General features: G+C 42.1%; 1 pseudogene; it reads left to right on the forward strand.

Annotated features, from left to right (window-relative positions):
- The first annotated feature begins 18,635 nt into the window (after window positions 1-18,635).
- Window positions 18,636-19,047, forward strand: LOC103116204 (small ribosomal subunit protein uS19-like; annotated as a pseudogene).
- The last annotated feature ends 4,533 nt before the right edge of the window (window positions 19,048-23,580 follow it).

Genomic DNA, 23,580 nt, shown 5'->3' on the forward strand with positions numbered 1-23,580 from the left:
GTGATCTGAAACTTCATATGCTTTAGGAGATGAATAGGCTGTCTAACTCATGGTATTAAATTATAAGTTTTTCTGAATAAAAACAAATCGTGCCTTATAAGGAAGATAGTCATTGAATAAAACACTAGTATTTGACCATAAAGCTGACATTCTGAGGCCCTTTTTAAAATGACATGTCAGAGAGGCCATTTTGAAATAAGCATTGGTGTAATGAATAAAGAGAAAACCAAAATTTTACTACTCACTTCTCATATCTTGAGCCAGTTGTCCAGGATCTAATGCAGTCTGCTTCAGTATCCCGGCTTGTGTGGGTAGAAGTCTTTGAGTTGGTGGTAGCTTTTAACATCATGGTATCCTCAGAGAATACTGTGACAATGTCTCTTGCCAACAGATAATGTTGATGAGACCTGGCTATCGGCCTTTATTACAGTGAAATCACACAATGAAGTATATCAGAAAAACAGATGAGATTGCTGGAGAAGAGATGTATCTTTTTACCTACAGAAGTGTGATGCATTTTACCAGTGGGTAGGGAAGGGGAAAAGAATTTAAACAGAGTGCTGCCAGCTAGCTAACAATGGAGATTTGCAGATCCTAATCCTGACCCCAGGAAACTCTGCTAGGGGGTGTGGTGTTTCAAGGGCACTTAAAGACTTGCCAATGAGTGGCTGAGCACCCTGTTACACCCAACCAATGGTAAGAGGCTAGTATGGCAAACAATTTCTTTGATTTTCCTTAGAGTAGAGTGGCACAGCTTCTGCGATAGTTTTAGGTGGTCCCTAAGGCTACCTGCAAAGAGACTGTGCCATCTTAGTGTTACAGTCATCTTGGCAAATGCAATTAATTTTTTAAAATTTTATTTTAATGAGAATTATACACAGAAAGTCAGAGACGGATATATAGAGACCAGAGCACTGCAGCTATGGCTCTGGACTACGAAGATGCAAGAAACTGAAACTGAGACTTCGTGCCTCAGAATGTGAGGTCTTATTTTTAATGAGAGAGCTACAGGAGAAACGATAGACCAGAGGAGCACTGCTCAGTTCTCACAGAGGTACTGAGGTTGAAACTGAGACCTCAGAGACTTAAGCTTGAAAGTCTTTTGCATAACTATTATGCAGTCCCCCCACCCCAGAAAGAAGTCTTTTTGCATAACCATTATACTATCTTCCTGCCTTAACAAAATGCAAATTTTTCAGACACTGCAAAGAATTTTTCCTGAGAATTTATCTGGAGGCTGTAGACTCTTTAAGAGTTGTGCCCCACTCATAAACAGAAGTTGAGAAAGAAGAGCAGAAAGGTTGGTGTAGGGCTCACTTTCCTGCATGCGTCTCTCAATTCATACCAAATGATATTGCACCTGCCAATCCCAACCTAATCAATGCAACGAGTACCACCTCAGCATGCTTCACTTCAGACTGTGTCCAGAGACATCAGGCATGGAAGGCCAACCCTTCACCTTCATTACTCCGGTGAGACTTTGCTTTTTATGGTATTCTCTAATTCCATTCCAGGAGGTTCACTTCCTAACAAAGTCCCAAAACCTAGATATAGATCAGGCCCCCTAAGATAGAGCATATGTTCACATGTATCCATAAATTAGGGCAAAATATATACCTGAAAGCAAAAGTACACAATAGTCTGTCTTGAGTCAGTATAAGGTTCATAATGAAATAGTGTCTACTTAGACTTAGATACCCTCCTCACCTACTTCCTATTACAGTTCTCTCACTCACTCCAAAGCTAACCTTAGCAAAGCAAGGACTGCAAAAGCTGAATAAGGGCAAGAGACTGGCATACATTAAAGATGACTCTTTAAAGTCACTACCAGGCCACCCTATCAGCTGAGGCCCTAATTGGGGAGTCCTGAGATTCCCAAACAGACATGATGGGCCTAGACCTCGAATAAATCCCTTTCCACTTTTTACTGGTCATCTCTATCAGGAACTACACAACAGACTCCTTTGTGGGCCCCCATAGGACCTTGCCCTCAACTTGGATCAACAATGATAGAGAATGCTGCATCCTTCCTACACCTGAGGAAGATGGGTCGATATCGGGGCAGCATGGAATGTTCCTACTCATGACCACAGAATGTGAGCTCAGATCTACAGGGATGCAGAGGTCACATAAGCTCCTAAGCTGAATATGGGCCTCAGACCACATCAAATGGATGGGGTTCGCAGTCAACAATATTTATGGCCCTTTCCCATATTAGGGAGCTACTTTCCTCCCTGATCCAGCTTTCTGGTCCTTTTTCCAGCCATGACATCATCTCCCCAGACAGTAACTTGGATCCACTGGTTTATCAAATTTCAAGCTCAGGGGCAAAAAGAAAAAGGGAAAAAAAAAAATAGCCACAGGCCCTTTGGAATATAACTAAAATATACCTACTAGCTATCTACAAAATGGAGGACCCCCCCCCCAACTCTTCATCTACACTATTCCAGCCTTTAGGTCCATGATTGGTTAACAATTTATTTGGCTTTGTATGTTAACTCTATTTTCAACCACCAGGTTCCAGATGCTAGCATGGTGCCGACCACACTTCCCTGGACAGACAACCCAACCAATGTGTCCTGGAGCTCTGCTTCCCCAGAGCCCTTCCCCACTACGGAAAGAGAGAGACAGGCTGGGAGTATGAATTGACCTGTCAATGCCCATGTTCAGCGGGGAAGCAATTACAGAAGCCAGACCTTCCACCTTCTGCATCCCACAATGACCTTGGGTCCATACTCCCAAAGGGTTAAAGAATAGGAAAGCTATCAGGGGAGGGGATGGGATACAGAGATCTGGTGGTGGGAACTGTGTGGAGTTGTACCCCTCTTATCTTATGGTTTAGTCAATGTTTCCTTTTTATAAAGAAAAAATTTAAAAAAAGAACCAATTTAAATTAATATAACAACAGCAAACAGGAAAAATAATTCACAAGGACCTGGTGCCATCAAGAAAGAGAAGAGGAGGGGGCCGGGTAGTAGCACACCGGGTTAAGTGCACATAGTACTTAGCACAAGCATGACGATTCTGGTTCGAGCCCCCAGCTCCCCACTTGCAGTATTGTTGTTTCACCAGTGGTGAAGCAGTTTTGCACTTGGATTCATAGTGCAAGCATTGAGCCTCAGCAATAACCCCTGAAGGAGAGAAAGAGAGAGAGAGAGAGAGAGAGAGAGTAAACTAAAGAAGGAAAGAAGGAAACAACACTCTCAAACAAGGGACTATTAGATTCTAACTTAGTCCGTCCCCAAACTTTCTATTTTGAAGGAGTTTTACAACCAACCCCACAAACCTGATAGTTTACTCCAGACAAAAGAAAACCTCCGGTTTAATGCCTTAGAATGTAAATACTTAATTATTCAGGCCTCTTGCCAGCCAATACTCACAAGCAAGCTCCTTGCAATTTGCAACTGATAAGCAGCTTGGGCGTGGTCGCACATCCAAGAGAAGGCTCCAACTCTGAGCCGTATTTCTCCCTTCCTGTTTCTAAATAAATTCCATTTCAGGGATTAGGGAGATAGCTTAATGGTTATGCAAAATACTTTTTTTTTTTTGCAAAAGACTTTTTTGTTTGAAGCTCAGAGCTACAGATTCAGTCCCAACAACCACCATAAACCAGAGCTGAGAAGTGCTCCAGTAAAAAAAAAAAAAAAGATAATGATTAATAAAATTAAAAAGAAAAATATAATACAAGTTTAGTAAATTAGCTTACCTGAATAGTGTGACTGCTTTGCCACACCTTTCACCTAGGATCCAGCTTGACCCTAATACATTGGAGGAAGCCTTCGTGTTGTGATCTTTACCTCTCTCTTTTCCTGTCTCTGTCTCTCTTTCTGGCTCATTAAAATAAAATAAATGAAATGTTAAAAAATTCCAACCAGGTCTGGGGAGACAGCATAATAGTTCTGCCAAAGACTTTTATATCTGAGGCTCTTAGCTCCCAATTTCTCAGCACTATTAAAATAAATAAAATGAAAATTTAAATTTAAATAAATAAAATATAAAGAAAAAATCCAACCCAACACATTGGGTGTATTGTGAGAATCTTCTCCACAGCCCTGTCACCACAGCAAGCCAAGAAATAGTTAGTAACAAAAACTCTAGGTGTGAAATAAGAATATAGAGTGGCCAGGGAATTGGTGCAGTGGATAAGGCATTGGATTCTGAAGCATGAGGTCCTGAGTTCAATTGCTAGCAGCACATGTGTTGAGGGAGAGAAGGCACCACCCAGAAATGGGAGTGGTTGCAGGGGTAGGTGGGACCTTTGGCTTTAAAGGAGTGAACCCCCGTGGCAGCTGGCTCTCCCTTTGGACCACCATGTGACCATAAAAATTGCAAGTGAGTCCTCTCCTCTCTTTCTCTCTCTCTCTTTCCCTAACATGTTTTGTTTTCAATGAAAGTTTAATTTACCTGAATAAATCAATCATTGCTAAGTTATGGCAAACTCTCAGAATGGGGACAGAGGCTGTTCCCCTCCTTATCCCTTTAACACATGTACCATAGTGACATCTGGTTCTTTCTCTCTCTCTCCTCCTATCTTTCAAATAAATAAATAAATAAATAAAATCTTTAAAAAATGAAGTAGGAATATAGATATAGCTGTCTGGGAGGTGGAGCAGTAGATGAAGCACTGGATTGTCAAGTATGAAGTCTGGAGTTTCATCCCTGGCACTGCATATGCCAGAGTGATGCTCTGGCTTTCATAAATATATCAATGAACAAGTTTTCATAAGAAAAGTCTGTCATTAGCTATGACACAAAATTATTTCTAATCATAGAGCTGAATAGACACAGTTTCTAGATGAGAGGATCTGTGACAACAGAGCTTCAAGGTAGGAAATTTTAGCAAGTAAAAATGCAAAACATGAACACATTATGGCTAGTCATATAAGTGTCCTACCAAATCACATGGGCACATACATTCTTTGACTAGACTACAGAGGCCAATAAAAGAAAATTACGTAAGGCAAAATCATTAAGCTCTTTTCTTACTGATACATGATTTGTTGCTTTCTACAACATTTTAGATACCATTTAAAAGATGCATCTTATTTTGTTGCTTAAGTTGATTTATTTTAAAAACTTGCTTATTTTTCTCTTTGTCTTCCCCCCCACCCCAGTACTGCTCAGATCTGGTTTATGGTGGTGTGAGGGATTATATCCAGGACTTCAGTGCCACAGGCATAAGGGTTTCTTTGCATAACCTTTATGCTATCTACCCCCCAACCCCCCAATTTTTTTTTTTAACTACAGTACTGCTTAGTTCTGGCTTATGGTGGTTGAGAGTTGAATCTACAACTTTGGAGCCTTAGATTTAAGAGTTTCTTTGTAGTAGTAGGGCACCAAAGTAAAAACCCTAGGTTGAGGGTGAGGGTGGATGTTCAGTTTCATGGGGTGGGTGCGGGGGGGGGGGGAATGGGATGGGACACAATCTTTTGGTGGTTTGGTGGTGAGAATGGTGTTTATGTACACTCCTATTAATTTGTAGTCATATAAATCACTAAGTAATATGAGAGGGGAAAAACTGATTGAATATCTCAAACTTTTTAAAGTACAGAGTGAGTCTTTTTAATACATAGGCTGAGTCTTTGATATGTTAACTCTCTTAAAAGCTTAGTCCAGGGAGAACAGAAGCAACCAATGGTATAGCTATATACAAATAATATCAAAGGACATAAAATATGGTGACGATATGGTATGATACAGCAAATTCTAACAAAGGGATTTCTCAAAGTTAATCCAATTGCCAAACAATGTGATTATAGCAATAACTATCTATTGTCTTCTTAAGCCCTAAGACAGCAGGAACCTCCAGCTTCCTCTAGAGAGCCTATATTTCCCCTAGTCCTGGAACCTCTGGGGTGGGGCTCACTTTCCTGCATGCATCTCTCAATTCATACCAAATGATATTGCCCCTGCCAATCCCAACCTAATCAATGCAACAAGTACCACTTCAGCATGCTTCACTTCAGACTGTGTCCAGAGACATCAGGCATGGAAGGCCAACCCTTCACCTTCATTACTCTGGTCCCCTACGCCTACACTGAACTTCTCTGTTCCAGTCTCTTGGAAACAGAGCTGGCAGTCAGCTGAGGTAAAGAACAAACACCTCATCACAGACCCCTGCAAGCATCAACCCGGCTTTGACCTAGCACGTTATGATTGGGCCCTCCTCAATCGCTATCGAACAGGCCATGGCCGCTGCGCCGCTATGTTCCATTGCTGGGGAGCCAGAGACGACCCGAACTGCCCCTGCGGTTACAGACAGACTGTGACCCACATAGTCAACGACTGCCACCTCTCCAGATTCAAAGGAGGTCTCGAGGCTTTGCATCAGGCTCAACCTGTTGCTGTTGACTGGCTACGGAAGAAGGGCAAACGCTAGAAGAAGAAGAAGAACTCCAGTGAGACTTTGCCTTTTATGGTATTCTCTAATTCCATTCCAGGAGGTTCACTTCCTAACAAAGTCCCAAAACCTAGATATAGATCAGGCCCCCTAAGATAGAGCATATGTTCACATGTATCCATAAATTAGGGCAAAATATATACCTGAAAGCAAAAGTACACAATAGTCTGTCTTGAGTCAGTATAAGGTTCATAATGAAATAGTGTCTACTTAGACTTAGATACCCTCCTCACCTACTTCCTATTACAGTTCTCTCACTCACTCCAAAGCTAACCTTAGCAAAGCAAGGACCGCAAAAGCTGAATAAGGGCAAGAGACTGGCATACATTAAAGATGACTCTTTAAAGTCACTACCAGGCCACCCCATCAGCTGAGGCCCTAATTGGGGAGTCCTGAGATTCCCAAACAAACATGATGGGCCTAGACCTTGAATAAATCCCTTTCCACTTTTTACTGGTCATCTCTATCAGGAACTACACAACAGACTCCTTTGTGGGCCCCCATAGGACCTTGCCCTCAACTTAGATCAACAATGATAAAGAATGCTCCATCCTCCGAAGGGAGGATGGACAGCATATTCTATGCTACACCTGAGGAAGATGGGTGGTGTGTACTCTGGCTGTCTCATCTCTCCCTCCTCTTCTGAACCCCTCCAGCCCCTCAGGGTGTGGTGGGAGGGAGAAGGTCACTGCAGAGGCCCACAGGGGAAATCCCACACTCCCTTGGCTCATGAGGGCGGTGGGGGGGAGATGTCCACCCTGGTGGATCTTATGCCCCATCCGTCAGGTAGTTGCACAGCCACACTGGTGGTGTGGGATGAACACCAGTATGAACCAATTTCCTATTAAAATTTTATTTTTTCATTTTACTACCAGGTTCATTGTTGGTATTCAATGTCTCTATAATCAATCCAAACCTCCCAGTGGCCATTTTCTCCTCCTCCTTCTCCTTTTTTTTTTTTTTTTTTTGACAGAGATAGAAATGAGAGGGAAAGGCAGGTATAAAGAGAGGAGAGAGAAAATAAGAGTCACTTGCAGTACTGCTTCACTAATTTTAAAATGAGATCTCTGTAATAATTCTTCTACCCAGAGAGTTACTTGCAAGCATAACCTATTGGATGGCTAGAGTGAAGCTTGCTACCTACCTATTTATTTTAGAATTAGATATCTTATTTCCCATTTTTTTCTTTGCAAATTTATTTATTTTAATTTTTTATTATCTTTATTTAATATTGCATAGAGACAGACAGAAATTGAGAGGCAAGGGGGTGATAGAGAGGGAGAGGCAGAGAGACACCTGCAGCACTGCTTCACAAAGCTTTCCTCCTGTGGGTGGGGGTTGGGGACTTCAAACAGGGTCCTTGAGCAGTGTACCGTGTGCCCAACCAGCTGCCCCCAAATTTATTTTAATAAGTCAAGGAACTAGGAACCAGGTGTCATGAGTCAAGAATGCTTCTCTGTAAAATTGATTTATGACTGGCTGTTACTGCTGCTCGTTTTAAAACAAAGGGGTGTCTTGTCCAAATCTATGATAATTTTTTTATTATCTTTATTTCTTGGATAGAGACAGCCAGAAATTGAAAGAGTAGGGGAAATAGAGAAGGAGAGAGAGAGACACCTACAGCCCTGCTTCACCACTTGCAAAACTTTCCCCCTGCAGGTGGGGACCGGAGACTTGAACCTGGGTCTTTGAGTACTGTAACATGTGATCTCAATCAGGTGCACCACCACCCGGTACCAAATCTATGATAATTTTAAAAAGAATAAGCACTAGACTAATTTCTTCCTAGCATCTTTTAACTGACACTGATTCTTCCCATTTATTTTTCACTCCCAGTTAAAAATGAATCTTCGAATTATGGAAAAAGATTGTATTTACAGTTTGTTGGTTACAAAGGAAATGATCTCATACTTCTCTATGATTTTCAGAGGCTGGAGAAGCGTGAGGCAAGTTGAAAGAATTTATTTAGTTTATTAATAACAAATATAATGCCCTGTCAGTGGGTGTAAGTTTGACTTGGAGAGGAGGAAAAGGCAAGACCATGGAAGAAATGGGCAAATATACACAAATACAGACAGTTATAGAAATATGGGGTCGGGCAGTAGTGCAGCGGGTTACGCTCATATGGTGCGAAACGCAAGGACCTATGTAAGGATCCCGGTTCAAGCCCCTGGATCCCCACCTGCAGGGGAGTCGATTCACAGGCAGTGAAGCAGGTCTGCACGTGTCTTTCTCTTCCTCTCCCCTCTCCATTTCTCTCTGTCCTATCTAACAACGACAACATCAATAACTACAATAATAAAACAACAAGGGCAACAAAAGGAAAAAAAATACAAAATTAAAATAGAAATAATAGACCCACCTCTGAGACTTTGCAAAGCTATTGCAGTTTCCAACGGAGAGAATGAGGAATCAGAACTCTGGTGGAGGAAATGGTATGGAATTATACTCTTGTTGTCCTATAATTTTGTAAATCAATAATAATAATAATAATAATAATAAACAAATATATTGCCCTGTACACATGGGAGAAACTCAGAAAACTTGAATAGCCACATGGTTTTAAGTGCCATCTTTATATATTTTATCTAAGAGAGGACATGGGGAAGTGGAGGGGCTGGGGCCAGGTGGTGGTACACCTGGTTGAGCACATATGTTACTATCTGCAAGGACTGGGGTTCAGGCCCCTGGCCCCTACATGCATGGGAAAAGCTTTGCAAGTGGTGATGTATGCCTCTGTGCTGCAGGTGTCTCTGTCTCTCCCTCTTTCTTTTTTTTCTTTATTCTTTTTGCTTTTAATTCCTTCAATTTATTTATTTTTGGATAGAGCCAGAGAGAATTTGAGAGGAAGGGGGAAACAGAGAGAGAAAGAGACAGAGAGATACCTGTAGCCTTGCTTCACCACTCATGAAGCTTTCCTTCTGCAGGTGGGGACCAGGAGCTTGAACCTGGATCCTTGTGGGCTGTAATGTGTGCACTTAAACAGGTGTGCCACCAACTGGCCCCTCTTTCTCCCTTTCTATCCCTGCCTTTCTCTCAATTTCTGGCTGTTTCTATCCAATGAATAAAAATAATAATTAAAAAAAATAAAAAGGAAGTGGAGGGGAAAGAATTAGGGAAGTCATCAGGATAAACAAAGGTATATAGATTTAAATTCAAGTTCATCCCTTGCAAACATAAGAAAACTAAATTTGGGGTGGGGATAGATAGCATAATGGTTATGCAAAGAGACTCTCTGAGGTTCCAGCTTCCCACATTCAATTCCCTGCATTACCATAAGCCAGGGTTGAGCAGTGCTCTGGTAAAAAGTAAAAAAAAAAAAAAAAAAACTAAATCTTTCCCAGCACAGCGAGAAACATATCCTTATAAGAGAAGTTCACGATGTGTGTGTGTGTGTGTGGGGGGGAAATACAGAGGACCTAGTGGGGATTGTATTGTTATATGGAAAACTGGGAAATGTTATGCATGTACAAACTATTGTATTTACTGTCGAATGTAAAGCATTAATTCCCCAATAAAGAAACAGAGAGAGAGAGAGAGAAGTTCACATACCTTTCTCTTCCTTTTTTTTTTTTTTTAAGATTTTATTTGGGAGTCGAGTGGTAGTGCAGCGGGTTAAGCGCACGTGTCGCAAAGCTCAAGAACCGGCTTAAGGATTCCAGTTCGAGCCCCCTGCTCCCCACTTGCAGGGGAGTCACTTCACAAGCGGTGACAGGTCTGCAGGTGTCTATCTTTCTCTCTCCCTCTCTGTCTTCCCCTCCTCCTCTCTCCATTTCTCTCTGTCCCATCCAACAGCGACATCAATAACAAAAACAATAATGACTACAACAATAAAACAAGTGCAACAAAAGGGAATAAATGAATATAAAAAAGATTTTATTTATTTATTAATGAGAAACATAGGAGGAGAGAGAAAGAGCCAGACAGCACTCTGGTACATGGCTGCCGGGGATTGAACTCAGGACCTCATGCTTGAGAGTCCAGTGCTTTATCCACTGAGCCACCTCCCAGACCACCTTTTTCTTCCTTTTATTCTTTATTTTTTCCTCTTTCTTTCTCTCCTTCCTTCCTTCTTTCCTTCCTTTGTTCCTTCCTTTTCTTTCTAGTTACCCCTTTATTTAAAGAGCTGACTTTAGCACAGGCAATAGTGACTTTGACTTCTACTGCCACCTCAGTATCAAAAGAAATAATCTGCTTAACAAATCTCCAAGGACTGTACATGTCAATGAGAAAATTCTTTTTTTTGCACCTCTGTACATACTTTCTCCCAGGGACTTTACATTGAGGCAGGTTCTAATTAGGTGATTCCACCACTGCCACCTCAGGTTCCATGGCTGCTGTGTAGCTTCCAGACTGACTTGCTCCTTGGGAGAATAGCAGTGAGTCAGGAGCACTTTCCTATGAGAGCTCCACCATATTAGCAAAAAGCCACATCTTTTTCAAAGACAACCTCTATTTTGCCTTCAGGGCTCCTTCTATGAAATTAACCTTTTACTAAAGGTGTATTTTAGAATGGTACACTTTTGCTTTCTAAAGTCTCATATTTGAAAATTCTCCTGAAAGTTAAGTTGATTTGTACTGACCACTGGAATAGAATGGAAAGCCTAGATATATGACCCCCCCCCCCGCCACACACACACCTATGGTCATCTAATTTTTGGAAAGGGGGTTCAAACTATTAAATGGATAAAGGAGAATCCCGAGGCCAGGTGGTGGCACACCTGGTAGAGCACACATGCTATAATAAGCAACGGTCCAGGTTCAAGCCCCCAGTCCCCACCTCCAGGGGGAAAACTTCTCAAGCAGTGAAGCAGGGCTGCAGGTGTCTCTCCCTCTCTACCTTCTCCACCCCTCTCAATTTCTGATTGTCTCTATCCAATAATAAATAAAGATGATTAAAAAAATTAAAAAAGTGATCTGGTGGTGCAGGCACCACCATTGGAGCTGCTTGACAAGGTACCAGCTTCACAGGAAGTTCAGCACAGCTGGACTATCCAGGCCAAACTGAAACCATCTCACCTTTTGCCATGTATAGATAGGGCTTGGGATTAAGCTCTGTGTGGTCTTAATAATATTTACCTATGGCTAGCCTCAGAGCCTGACCAATGACAAAAATGACAAAACCTGCACTGCACTCTGTAAGACTGATCATAATGGGACAATCATTATCAGCAATGCAGAATTTTTCAGAAGGCTCCAATAGGAAAAATGTTTCCCCCTTTATCTACACCACTTCCTTTAGTATTCCCCCTAAAATATAGAGAAAGATTGGTGGTTCCCACAGTGGAGGGGCCACCTTACATAGCATAATTAATTAATGGAAAGTTATGGTACCTGCCTAGATACAATAGGCAGGTACCATAACTTTCTGGGCCTTCTCAGTAAGGAACAAAACAAAACTCCTTGATAAAACAATGGAACAGATTTTATGAAAAACAGGCTGCTCAATTTGTTTAAGGACCCTAGAAACATAACAAGCTTGAACTTTCTATGAACCATAGGCTTCTGATGCACAGGGGCAAGAGAATGGCATAAACATACAGGTTGAATATTAATCTTAATCAATAGGACATTTGCCTAGCACACAGGTACAGGAATAACAAAAGACATAGAAACTGTGATGTGATCTCTAGGGAGGAAAGTACCCCTGGAATGTGAATGTTCCACAAAGCAGGAGGTGTTCCCTATCTGTGCTATTCTTACTTGGTGATTTTTGTTTTAATAATAAAAGCCTTGGTGATTTTTGTATTAGTGACTAAAGCCTTGGTGATTTTTGTTTTAATAATCTATACCTTGGTGATTTTTGTTTTAATCATCTAAGCCCTATGAAACTATAAAAATAAAGTTCTGCTTAAGTATGTTTTAAGATATGTCTGCTTGAGCTTGATTCAGCATCAACTCACTTGTCTCTCAATCTTCTTTCTTCACCGACTCTCCTCCTCCTCCAGGATACCCTATTAACCTGCTGGGGCTGGCCTCCAGCAATCCAAAGGTGGCATAGTGGATAAAGCATTGGACTCTCAAGCATAAGGTCTTGAGTTCAATCCCTGGCAGCACATGTACCAGAGTGATGTCTGATTCTTTCTCTCTCCTCCTGTCTTTCTCACTAACAAATAAATAAAATCTTTTTAAAAAGAGGAGTCGGGCAGTAGTGCAGCAGGCTAAGCACCTGCAAAGTTCAAGGACTACGTAAGGATCCTGGTTCGAACCCCTAGCTCCCGACCTGCAGGATAGTGGCTTCACAGGTGGTGAAGCAGGTCTGCAGGTGTCTCTCTTTCTCTCCCCTTCTCTGTCTTCCCCTCCTCTCTCCATTTCTCTCTGTCCTATCTAACAATGACATCAATAACAACAACAATAATAACTGCAACAACAATAAAAAAACAAGGGAAAATAAATATTAAAAATATATAAAAAAAGAATCTGGGACTTGTGAGCTTCAGACAAGAGAGTTTGTTTGCATAACCATTATGTTATCTCCTCTACCCACTTCTTTTTTTGTAATTTCTTTATTGGGGAATTAATGTTTTACATTTGACAGTAAATACAATAGTTTGCACATGCATCACATTTCTCAGTTTTCCATATAACAATACAACCCCCACTAGGTCCTCTGTCATCCTTCTTGGACCTGTATTCTCCTCCCCACCCACCCCACTCTTACTTTGGTGTAATAAGCCAATTCCAGTTCAGGTTCTACTTGTGTTTTCTCTTCTGATCTTGTTTTTCAACTTCTGCCTGAGAGTAAAATCATCCAATATTCATCCTTCTGTTTTTGACTTACTTCACTTAAAATGAATTTTTCAAGGTCCATCCAAGATCGGCTAAAAACGGTAAGTCACCATTTTTTATAGCTGAGTAGTATTCCATTGTGTATATATACCACAACTTGCTCAGGCACTCATCTGTTGTTGGACACCTGGGTTGCTTCCAGGTTTTGGCTATTACAAATTGTGCTGCTAAGAACATATGTGTACACAAATCTTTTTGGATGGGTATGTTGGGTTCCTTAGGATATATCCCCAGGAGAGGAATTGCAGGATCATAGGGTAGGTCCATTTCTAGCCTTCTGAAAGTTCTCTAGACTTTTCTCCACAGAGGCTGGACCAACTGACATTCCCGCCAGCAGTTCAGGAGGATTCCTTTGACCCCACAACCTCTCCAGCATTTGCTGCTGTTACCCGTTTCTGATGTATGACATTCTCACAGGAGTGAAGTGGTATCTCATTGTTGTCTTTATTTGCATTTCTCGAACAATCAAAGACTCGGAGCACGGTTTCATGTGTTTCTCTTGGCCTTTTGGATCTCTTCTGCGGTGAATATTCTGTCCATGTCCTCTCCCCATTTTTGGATGGGGTTATTTGTTTTCTTGTTGTTGAGTTTGGCAAGCTTTTTATTCTGGTTATAAGCCTCTTGTCTGATGTATGGCATGTAAAGATCTTTTCCTATTCAGTGAGGGAAAAGTTTGGTTTGAGTAGTGGTTTCTTTTGCTGTGCAGAAGCTTTTTAATTTGATATAGTCCCATAGGTTTGTGCTTGCCTTAGTCTTCTTTGTAATTGGATTTGTTTCATTGAAGATGTCTTTAAAATTTATGCAGAAAAGAGTTCTGCCAATATTTTCTTCTAAGTATCCGATAGTTTCTGGTCTGACATCCAAGTCCTTGATCTGCTTGGACTTTACTTTTGTAATTGGTGAAATATAGTGGTTCAGTTTCATTCTTCTGCATGTTTCAGCCAATTTTTTTCAACACCATTTCTTGAAGAGACTCTGCTTTCCCCATTTAATAGTCTGGGCACCTTTGTCAAAGATTAGATGTCCATAGGTGTGGGGGCTTACTTCTGTCTGCCCATTTCTCATGCAGTTTTAAAATCAGTGCAAAGAGGTTCCCTGCTCTTCAGAATCTCCTTGTTACATTCAACTACTGTGAATGTAATTTGAACTGGATTGTAGCTACAACGTCAGGCTCCCTGGCTGGAACCTAGAGAGTAATACTGGAAGTGTGGCTGAACTAGTCCTACATAGGTTGAACCCAGCAGTTGAGATCTAGCTGGAGCCTTGTGAGCAGTATGAAGGCACAGGCTGAGCAGGGCATGCCTGTCACAGGGCTGGGGTCCTAGTTGGAGATCTGGCAGGAGCCCAAAACACTATTGATGTAAGACGAACTTTAGTATTTTGAGCCCCTAAAGCGGCGAATCTATTGTAGGTGGGTATCAGCAGGGTGTGCACAGGATTGACCATACTGCCACTGCTGGAGAAGGGGGTGAGATGGGAGGGGAGAGGAGGCTGTGAGGCAAAGCAATGGGTGGTGTCTGATTCTGCCTCCCTGGCAGCTGTGACTAACACTGTATGACACATCGCACTGCTGCCTCGGGATTTTGGCAGTGATGGGAGACTGAAGAGCAGCAAATTGTTATCTTGAGGGGCTGAAGGGAATAGCATAATGTTATACAAAAGGATTTTCATTTCTGAGTCTCCAAAGTCCTAGGTTCAATCCCCCCAGCCCCCAACCACTTTAAGGCAAATCTGGCTTAAAAAAAAAAAGTGTGGTCCAGGAGGTGGCGCAGTGGCTAAAGCCTAGTTCTCAAGCATGAGGTCCTGAGTTCAATCCCCGGCAGCACATGTACCAGAGTGATGTCTGGTTCTTTCTTTCTCTTATCTTTCTCATTAATGAATAAATAAAATCTTTTTTAAAAAAGTATCCTGACTGTGGGTCCTGTCCTTGCATCTGGATTCTGGGTTTTTACCTGGGTAACAGGGTACCTGAGTTCTTTCTTTCTTTCTTTCTTTCTTTCTTTCTTTCTTTCTTTCTTTCTTTCTTCCTTCCTTCCTTCCTTCCTTCCTTCCTTCCTTCCTTCCTCCTTCTCTTCTCTTTCTGTCTCTCTCTCTCTCTCTCCCTCTCTCTCTCTTTCTCTCTCTCTCTCTCTCTCTCTCTCTCTTTTTCCCTCCAGGGTTTTTTGCTGGCATTTGGTGCCTGTACTTTGAATCTGCTGCTCCTGGAGGCCATTCCCCCATCTTTTGTTGTTGTTGTTGTTTATGGTTTTTTTGCCCTTGTTGTTTTTCACTATTGTATAGGATAGAGAGAAATGGAGAGAGAAGGACAGAGGGGGAGAGAAAGACAGACACCTGCAGACCTGCTTCACCACTTGTGAGGCAACTCCCCTGTCGGTGGGAAGCTAGGGCTCGAACCCTGATCCTTGCACTTTGCACCATATGTGCTTAACCCACTGAGCTACCGCTCACCCCCCTCCCCTGGATTGTTTCTATGTTGTCTTATTCTAGTATACTGTGGTTTATATTGTGTTGCTGACTAGTTTGCAGCCGTGTTGATTGGTATCTATAATATTCTTTTACTTCAAATCTACTTGTCTGATATATCTACCTCAGTTTTTCGTGTTTTTTTTTTTTTCTCCAGGGTTATCACTGGGGCTCAGTATCTGCAGTACAAATCCACTGCTCCTGGAGGCCATTTTCTCCATTTTTGTTGCCCTTGTTGTTATTGTTATTGATGTTGTTGTTGGATAGAACATTGAGAAATAGGAAATTGACAGAGAAAGGGAAGACAGAGAGTGGGAGAAAAAGATAGATACCTGCAAACCCGATTCACCGCTTGTGAAGTGACCCCCCCCCCACAGGTGGGGAGCGTGGGCTCCAAACAGGACCCTACACCTTTCATTGTGCTTCGCGCCATGTGCGCTTAACCTGCCGCACTACTGCCAGACCCCACAGCTCAGTTTTTTAAAATTTCTATTTACAAGGCATGCATTTTTTCTTCTTTTCATATTCAACCTATTTGTGTCTCTGAGTCTCATGTAAACAACATATACATGGATCATACTTTTTAAATCTACTCTGTACCTTTCTGCCTTTTTAACTGATAAATTAATCTATGTATATTTAAAGTGATTAATGATGATGTCTTGCCCACAATAGAGGGAACTGTCTCTGAATCCCTGGGTTAATCTCTGAACAGTTTTTGGGAATTAGGCTATAGAGGGATGGTATAAAAAAGTATCCTTGGGGCTGGGTGGTGGCGCATCTGGCTGAGTGCACATGTTACAGTGCGCAAAGACCCAGGTTCAAGCCCCCAGTTCCCACTGGCAGGGGGAAAAGCTTCACAAGTGGTGAGGCAGGGCTTCAGGTGTCTCTCTGTCTCTTTCCTTCTCTATCACCCACTTCCCTCTCAATTTCTGGCTGTTTTTATCCATTAAATAAATAAAGATAATAAAAAATTTTTTTAAATGAAAAAGTATCCTTAAGCTTAAGGACTGAGAAATAGTTAATGGAGAAATCTGGGAAAGTAGGGCTTAGGGACTAGGGACAAATCATGGGGTGCATAGAGTTAACACTGGCAGTTTTTGAAGTGAAAAGCCCTGTTGGGTTTCTTTGCAGGATGGGTAGGGGTGTTATGGGTGATTGCAGGGGAAGTAGAATGTGAACAAGAAGGAACCAGTCAATGATTCCCTTGAGGCCTCGATATCCATCTGAGGTGAGAAAAAAAACTCCACAGTTACTATACATGAAAAGACTTCCCTATTCTATATGAAGTCACTCCAATTGCACTGGCAGATTGGAAAATGGAATAACTAGGGTCACAAATAATGGGGGTATTGACCAAAAAGGCCATCATTAAGTGAGCCAGTCTTTTGCCCTTATCCAGCTTTAGTGGCTCTTTCTCTCTTTCTTTCTCTCTCTCTTCCTTTCTATTAATTTTATTTATCTGTTATTGGATAGAGACAGAGTAATTGCAAGGGGGAGGGAGGGAGATAGAGGGAAAGAGACAGAGAGACATCTGTAACCCTAACTTAACCATTTGCATTGTTTTCCCCCTGCAGGTGGTTCAGGGGTTTGAACCCAGGTGCACACCATAATGTGTGCACATACCCAGGTGTACCACGGCCTGACCCCTTATCAGGCTTTTAAAAAAATTTTAACTTTTTTTATTACCAGAGTACTGCTCAGCTCTGGCTTATGGAGGTGTGGGGATTGAACCTGGGACTTGGAAGCCTCAGGCATCAGAGTCTGCTTGCATTACCATTATGCTATGTCCCTGGCTCCTGTAGTCATTTCTTTATCTGATAAGTTTAGACTTACTTCCAGTAGTTAAAATGTCGAATGTTATTTGTTGTATCCAAATGGGTATTAGGTTTATGGGGTCTGGCCTCAAGTTAGGGAGGAATTTAATGGGATATAAGTTAACCTTAAATTTAAAAAAATATTTATTTTCCCTTTGGTTGCCCTTGTTTTTATTGTTGCTGTAGTTATTATTGTTGTTGTTATTGATATCGTTTTTGTTGGATAGGACAGAGAGAAGTGGAGAGAGTGGGAAGACAGAGAGGGGGAGAGAAAGACAGAAACCTGCAGACCTGCTTCACCACCTGTGATGCTACTCCCCTGCAGGTGGGGAGCCGGGGGCCCAAACCGGGATCCTTATGCCAGTCCTTGCACTTTGGGTCACGTGTGCTTGACCCGCTGGGCTACTGCCCACTCCTAAGTTAACTTAAGTTTTTTGGGCTGGGGAGACAGCATAATGATTACTGCTGATGTTTTTAGTAGATAAATCTTACTTTCTTTTGTATATTTAGCTGAGTATATATAGTGATTGAGTGAAGTGAAGTGAAGTGAAGTGAAGTGAAGTGAAGTGAAGTGAAGTGGGGGTAACAAAGGAAAGTTTCTAGGCCTAAGTAGTAAACATTTGATTAGACATTTTATGGTGCCTCCTTTAGGCATTTCTACTTGCTTGCCAAGTTTATTTGGTCTAAGTCTAATCACAGAGGACTAGTAAGCACTTTTACTTTGAGGTATAAAGTTGCCCCTAACTTTTGGATATGTGTATACATGTGTGAGCTCCCAAGGCCCCAGCCTGTATCGAGGGTCTTTAACTTTATTAGTATGCCATTTAAAGTGAAACTAAGGGGAGTCGGGTGGTAGTGCAGCGGGTTAGGTGCATGTGACTCAAAGCGCAAAGACCTGCTCAAGGATCCTGGTTTGAGCCTCCGGCTCCCCACCTGTAGGGGAGTCGCTTCACAAGTGGTGAAGCAGGTCTGCAGGTGTCTATCTTTCTCTCCCCCTCTCTGTATTCCCTTCCTCTCTCCATTTTTCTCTGTCCTATAAAACAACGACGACATCAATAACAACAACAATAAAACAACAAGGGCAACAAAAGGGAATAAATAAATATTTTTTAAAAATTAAAAAAAAGAGAGAAACTAGGGCCACTTCCAGAGCACCAGCAGACAAGATGGTGGAAGTGGAGCAGCAGAAGAAGAGCAAGTTCTACAAGTTCACCTACCGCGGGGTGGACCTTGACATGTCTTAGGAGCATCTCATGCAGCTGTACAGCACTCCACAGCCGAGGTGACTGAACCCTGGCTGGGGCAGAAGCAGCATTGCTGCTTAAGCGCCTATGCAAGGCCAAGAAAGAGGCGCCTCCCATGAAGAAGCCCGAGGTGGTGAAAACACACCTGCACAACATGATCATCCTGCCCGAGATGGTGGGCAGCATGGTGGGCATGTACAACGGCAAGAGCTTCAACCAGGTGGACACGATCGGCCACTACCTGGGCGAGTTCTCCATCACCTACAAGCCCGTCTAGCACAGCTGGACTGGCATCCCCACCACACACTCGCTACGCTTCATCCTGCTCAAGTAGCCGCAGTCAGTAAAGCCCTAGATCCCCGCCAAATAAAATAAAATAAAATAAAATAAAATAAAATAAAATAAAATAAAATAAAATAAAATAAAATAATAAAATGCTGGGTGGTGGTGCAGTGGGTTAAACTTACATGGCGCCAAGTGCAAGGACTGGCATAAGAATCCCAGTTTGAGCCTTCAAGAAGATCGCTTCACAGGTGGTGAAGCAGGTCTGTAAGTGTCTATCTTTCTTTCCTCCTCTCTGTCTTCCCCTCCTCTCTTGATTTCTTTCTGTCCTATCCAATAACAATTGTTGGGGAACATCTAATATAATATATACTGTATCTTGATATTCTGGATTTATGCATGTTTTAGACTAGCACAAACTATTATTTAATCCATCACTCTGTAAGGCTTGACAAATCCATGGCTTCCCAGAGGTCAGGGGGTGTTGTGAGAGACCACAGCCTCCCCCTCTGCCACAGAGATCACCCAAGGGCTGATGAGAAACTATGTGACCTGTTAAGCTTCAGATTACTGCCTATCTCAATATCATATGGAATTATTTAGTAAAATAATAAAAATATTGTACTTGTCCTGAGATAACTGATGTGCCTACCATTTGATATTTACCCTAAGTAATCTATATCTTTGCTGTGACCCTAAACTCCTTTCCAGATTTACCCCTTATACTTCTTGCTGATGTAAGTATTCTGTGGAATTTCTTTGTTACAAACGTATAAAAAGATAGACTATTCCTTGTTAGCCACACCGCCCTTTCTTAGAATGAACTTTAGTCTTAGAATATTTTCCTTGTTTGAGTAACCTTGTTTGAGTTAGCCTGAGTAGAGATTTCAGTGTCAAGGACCAGTGAAGCTCTTTCCCGCAAACAACAACAGCAATAACAGCAACAATGATAAACAACAAGGGCAACAAAATTCTTTTTTCAGCCACCAGGTTCCACAAGCTATCATGATGTCAGCCGGACTTCCCTGGGCAGACGGCCCCACTATGTGTCCTGGAGCCCCACCTCCCCAGATCCCTGCCCCACTAGGGAAAGAGAGAGGCTGGGAATATGGATTGACCTGTCAATGCCCATGTTCAATAGGGAAGCAATTACAGAACCAGACCTTCAACCTTCTGCACCACATAATGATCCTGGGTCCATGCTCCCAGAAAGTTAAAGAATAGGAAAACTATCAGGGGAGAGGATGGGATATGGAGTTCCAGTGATGGGATTATGTGGAATTGTGCCCTTTTTATCCTTGTCAGTGTTTCCACTTTATAAATAAGAACGTTAAAAAAAAAAAAAAAGAAAAGGAGAGAGAAAGAGAGAGACAGAAATGGAGGATGACACAAGATAATGGAAGAACATCTTCTGCTCATAAATTGGAAGAATATCATTAAAATAGCAATCCGGGCAGGGGTAGATAGCATAATGGTTATGCAAAGAGACTCTCATGCCTGAGGCTCCAAAGTCCCAGGTTCAATACCCTGCACCACCATAAACCAGAGCTGAACAGTGCTATGGTTAAATAAAAAATAAATTAAAAAATAGAAATCCCTTCAAAAGCAATATATATATATATTAAATTCAATCTATATTAAAATCTCAATGAGATATTTCAAGGAAACTGAACAACTCATCCAAAAATTTACATAGAAGTATAAAAAAACACAAATAGCAGAAGCTTTTCTGAGGAAAAAGAAGAAAAATGGAGGTATTACTATTCATGACTTCAGTTTATATTACAAAGCAATAGCAGTTAAGATGATATTGGAACAAAAATGGATATATAGACAGACCAATGGAATAGGATATAAAGCCCAGAACTTAACCCACATATGCATAGGCACATTATACATGATAAAGGGCCAAAACTGCCAACTGGGGAAAAGAAAGTCTCTTTAACAAATTTTGTTGGATGAAATGGACAACCATATGGAGAAAAATGAACTAGACTGCTACCTAACACCATGCACGAAAATTAACTCAAAATGTATCAAAGATCTGGATATTAGACTTGAAAGTATAAAATACTTAGAAGAGTCGTCAAGGGGGTGGAACAGTGGATATAGCATTTAATGGTTACACAAAGAGACTGATGTCTGAGTCTCCAAATTTCCAGGTTCAGTACATGTCGTGTGCTTTACATTGGTTTGTCCTAGCCCTCCCCCTGCCAAGAGAATTGGATCAGTCCTATTAATTTCCCGGGCCTGCTTGGCCCCGCCCCAAGGAACCCCGAGAGAGGGTTCCTGAGTTTGAGAGGGTTCCTGAGTTCGAGGGTGACAGAGTAAGAGAGGTCCAGAGTTTCAGAGTACGAGAGTTCCTGAGTTCCTGAGTTCGAGAGTTTCAGGGTTACAGAGTAAGAGAGAGTTCCAGTGTGTCAGAGTTTCAGAGGGTTCCCCAGTACGAGAGTTCCAGAGTTCCAGAGTAAGAGACGGTTCCTGAGTTCGAGAGTAAAAGAAAGAGTGCTTGCGCCGCCGCAAAGAGACAGCAGAGTTCTGTTTGGTGATTAGTTTGTCTTACTTTATGAATCGTTGTTCCTGAATAAAGAAATACAGCTTCCCTGCCCAGCCGTTGTCTCCGCGTCTCTGTTCACCACCGTGAAGCTAACCCGCCCGGCAAGAGCCTTCCCGAAATTTTAACAACAAGTACACCTACTTTTTTCCTTTTTTTTTTTTTTCTTTTTTGCCTCCAGGGTTGTTGCTGGGGCTCTAAGAATCCACTGCTCCTGAAGGCTATTTTTTAATATTTTATTTTATTTACTTATTCCCTTTTGTTGCCCTTGTTTTGTTGTTGTAGTTATTATTGTTGTTGTTACTAAAGTCATCGTTGTTGGATAGAACAGAGAGAAATGGAGAGAGGAAAGGAAGACAGAGAGGGGGAGAGAAAGACAGACATCTACAGACCTGCTTCACAACTTGTGAAGCAACTCCCCTGCAGGTGGGGAGCCGGGGGCTCGAACTGGGATTCTTAGACCAGTCCTTGTGCTTTGTGCCACGCGCGCTTAACCCACTGCACTACCGCCTGACTGCCTCCTTTTTTCTTTTAACTGGAGCACTGTTTAGCTCTGGCCAATGATAGTGGAGGGTGGGGGTTGACTTGGGACCCCCCCCCCCAGAGCCTTGGGCAGTCTCTTCACATAACCATTATGCTATTTCCCCCTACCCCCAGGCTTAATTCAGTCTTTTAAAAATATATTCTTGGGAGTCAGGCTGTAGCACAGTGGGTTAAGCGCAGGTGGCACTAAGCACAAGGACCCGCATAAGCATCCTGGTTCAAGCCCTGGCTCCCCACCTGCAGGGGTGTCGCTTCACAAGCGGTGAAACAGGTCTGCAGGTGTCTATCTTTCTCTCCCTCTGTCTTCCCCTTCCCCTCTCCATTTCTCTCTGTCCTATCCAACAACAATGACAACAATAATAACTACAACAATAAAACAACAAGGGCAACAAAAGGGAATAAATAAATTTAAATATATATATATATATGTATTCTTAAAAAAAACCTTTTTATTGGGAGGCCAGATGCTAGTGCAGCGGGTTAAGCACACATGGCGCAAAGCGCAAGGACTAGAGTTAAGGATCCTGGTTCGAGCCCCGGGTTCCACACCTGCAGGGGGGTTGCTTCACAGGCGGTGAAGCAAGTCTGCAGGTCTCTATCTTTCTCTCCCTTTCTCTGTCTTCCTCCCTTGATTTGTCTCTGTCCTATCCAACAATAACGGCAGCAATAACAACAACAGAAACAACAACAATGATAAACAACAAGGGCAACAAAAGGGAAAATGTAGCCTCCAGAAAGCAGTGGATTAATAGTGCAGGCACAGAGCCCCAGCAGTAACCTTAGACGGGGAAAAAAGTAACAAACTTGATTTAAAAAAAAAAAAGAGAGAGGGAGAGAGAGAAGGAGAAAGACACCACTCGTAAAGCTTTCTCCTTACAGGTGGGGATGGAGGTTTGGACCTGCGCCCTTGAGCATTGTAAGATGTGCGCTTAACCAGATGCGTCACCATTCGGCCTCTAAAGAAATAAAGTCTTAAAAAAAAAGTGTTAATGAAACAAATACCAACTCAATATGTTTCACTTCAGATTGTGTCTAGAGACGCCAGGACTGGAATGTCAGCCCTTCACCATTACTCTGGTAAGACCTTTCCTAGTTCACAGGACTCCTTAATTCCACTTCGGGTGGCACACTTCCTAACAAAGCCACAGAACATAGATATAGACCAGGGCACATGTGCACATGGATCCATAAGATATGGAATCTTATGTAAAAGTACACCTTAAAGTAAAAGTACACAATAGCTTGCAGTGACTCACTAAGCGCAGCAAGCAAGTAGAAAGACCTGAAAAAGACACCACAAAATACTTATTCAAATAGTTTCTACTTAGACCTAGATACCCTCCTTACCCACCTCCTATTTTACTGCCCTCAATCACTCTAAGGCCAATCTTGTCAGATAAAGTAAAAGACTACAAAAGTTGGATAAGGGCAAGAGACCAGCATACTTCAGTGATGGCTCTCTTAGTCATTACCAGGCCACCCCATCAT

Source organism: Erinaceus europaeus, chromosome X, assembly GCF_950295315.1.
Source record: "Erinaceus europaeus chromosome X, mEriEur2.1, whole genome shotgun sequence".
NCBI classification, from domain to species: Eukaryota; Metazoa; Chordata; class Mammalia; order Eulipotyphla; family Erinaceidae; genus Erinaceus; species Erinaceus europaeus.